A 3,121-nucleotide genomic window follows, 5' to 3' on the forward strand; every position below is an offset into this window, starting at 1 on the left:
GCTATAAGCTTTCGATACATAGTTACCTAGTCCTTATGACCATGAGATCATATAAATCACTTATACCGGAAAGGTACTTTGATTACATCAAACGCCACTGTGTAAATGGGTGGTTATAAAGGTGGGATTAAGTATCCGGAAAGTATGAGTTGAGGCATATGGATCAACAGTGGGATTTGTCCATCCCGATGACGGATAGATATACTCTGGGCCCTCTCGGTGGAATGTCGTCTAATGTCTTGCAAGCATATGAATGAGTTCATAAGAGACCACATACCACGGTACGAGTAAAGAGTACTTGTCAGGAGACGAGGTTGAACAAGGTATAGAGTGATACCGAAGATCAAACCTCGGACAAGTAAAATATCGCGTGACAAAGGGAATTGGTATTGTATGTGAATGGTTCATTCGATCACTAAAGTCATCGTTGAATATGTGGGAGCCATTATGGATCTCCAGATCCCGCTATTGGTTATTGGTCGGATTGAGTACTCAACCATGTCCGCATAGTTCACGAACCGTAGGGTGACACACTTAAAGTTGGATGTTGAAATGGTAGAACTTGAATATGGAATGGAGTTCGAATATTTGTTCGGAGTCCCGGATGAGATCCCGGACATTACGCGGAGTTCCGGATTGGTCCGAAGAATAAGATTCATATATAGGATGTCATTTTATGTGAATTAAAATGATGCGGAAGGTTCTATGGAAGGTTCTAGAAGGTTCTAGAAAAGTCCGGAAGAAACCACCAAGGAAGGTGGAGTCCGGGACTCCACCTCCATGGCCGGCCAACCCTAGTGGGGGTGGAGTCCCAAGTGGACTCCCCCTTAGGGGGCCGGCCACCCCCCCATATGGAAGGGGGGAATCCCACCCCAAGTGGGATTCCCACCCTAGGTAGGTTTCCTTTTCATATGGAAGGTTTTGGTTTCGGGTCTTATTCGAAGACTTGGAGTCCAACACTTGGGATTCCCCCTATATAATGAGGGGCCAAGGGAGGGGGTCGGCCACCCCAAGACCACAAGCTGGCCGCCCCATTGAAGTGGCCGGCCACCCCCTCCCAAACCCTAGCCGCCCCCCTCTCCTCCATATCTCCCGCGTAGCTTTAGCGAAGCTCCGCCGGAGTTCTCCACCGCCACCGACACCACGCCGTCGTGCTGTCGGATTCAAGAGGAGCTACTACTTCCGCTGCCCGCTGGAACGGGAGGTGGACGTCGTCTTCATCAACAACCGAACGTGTGATCGAGTACGGAGGTGCTGCCCGTTTCGTGGCGCCGGAAGCGATCGTGATCAAGATCTTCTACGCGCTTTTGCAAGCGGCAAGTGAATGTCTACCGCAGCAACAAGAGCCTCATCTTGTAGGCTTTGGAATCTCTTCAAGGGTGAGACTCGATACCCCCTCGTTGCTACCGTCTTCTAGATTGCATCTTGGCTTGGATTGCGTGTTCGCGGTAGGAAAATTTTTGTTTTCTATGCAACGTTATCCTACAGTGGTATCAGAGCCGTGTCTATGCATAGATGGTTGCACGAGTAGAACACAATGGTTTTGTGGGCGTTGATGCTCTTGTTGTCTTTAGTTTGAGTACTTTGCATCTTTGTGGCATAGTGGGATGAAGCGGCCCGGACTAACTTTACATGACCGCGTTCATGAGACTTGTTCCTCGTTCGACATGCAACTTGTATTGCATAAGAGGCTTTGCGGGTGTCTGTCTCTCCTACTATAGTGAAGATTCAATTTACTCTTCTATTGACAACACTAGTATCACCGTTGTGGTTCATGTTCGTAGGTAGATTAGATCTCTCTCGAAAACCTTAAACCACGTAAAATATGCAAACCAAATTAGAGACGTCTAACTTGTTTTTGCAGGGTTTGGTGATGTGATATGGCCATAATGTGATGATGAATATGTATGAGATGATCATTATTGTATTATGGCAACCGGCAGGAGCCTTATGGTTGTCTTTAAATTTCATGTTGAGTAGTATTTCAAAATAGTTATAATAGTTGCTACATGAGGTGAACAACCGTGAAGACGGCGCCATGGACCTTGACGCTACGCCGACGATGATGGAGATCATGCCCGAAGATGATGGAGATCATGTCCGTGCTTTGGAGATGAAGATCAAAGGCGCAAAGACAAAAGGGCCATATCATATCACATATGAACTGCATGTGATGTTAATCCTTTTATGCATCTTATTTTGCTTAGATCGCGACGGTAGCATTATAAGATGATCCCTCACATTAATATCAAGATAATAAAGTGTTCTCCCCTCGTATGCACCGTTGTACAGTTCGTCGTTTCGAAGCATCTCGTGATGATCGGATGTGATAGACTCAACGTTCACATACAACGGGTGTAAGCCATGTTGCACACGCGGAATACATGGGTTTGCTTGACGAGCCTAGCATGTACGGACATGGCCTCGGGACAACGGAAACCGAAAGGTTGAACACGAGTCATATGGATGATATGATCAACATGTTGATGTTCACCATTGAAGCTACATCATCTCACGTGATGATCGGTTTTGGTGTAGTGGATTTGGATCGTGTACCACTTAACAACTATGAGGGATGTTGTATTAAGTGGAAGTTCATTAGTAATTAGATTAAAACATGAACTAATTATCATAAACTTAGTCTGAGTAGTATTTTGAATTAATTTTGTAGTATTGGCATCCGTTTTCTACCATGCGCTAGTCTTGTTATTGAGATAGAAATACTGTTAAAATCTGACAAGAAACTTTACGGATTGGTACCGTATTGTTAAAGAATCAAGAATTTATTAAGTCCTATTGCAAACTTTTAGTAAACCTCACATTGTTGATTCAAAGATCTATGGTTTCAATTAGTACCTAAAGTTATCTTGTCTCCGTGAAACTTGAAGTTCAAATCTGTTTGAAATGTAAGGAGCTGAAAATTTAGTTTTCAGAAATAATCAAGGTATGAGATATATGTGATATCTAAGACCTTATTACAAGATGATAGAATATAATTTGGTGAGACTACATAAACTCATAAGTTTTATGGGAATGTATGAAGGTTGAAGACGCCAGGCGTCACAATCCTCCAACTATTGGGGCACTAATAATATTCGCATATCCATGAAGTTATCGTCCT

Source organism: Lolium perenne, chromosome 3 (genome assembly GCF_019359855.2).
Source record: "Lolium perenne isolate Kyuss_39 chromosome 3, Kyuss_2.0, whole genome shotgun sequence".
Taxonomy (NCBI): Eukaryota; Viridiplantae; Streptophyta; class Magnoliopsida; order Poales; family Poaceae; genus Lolium; species Lolium perenne.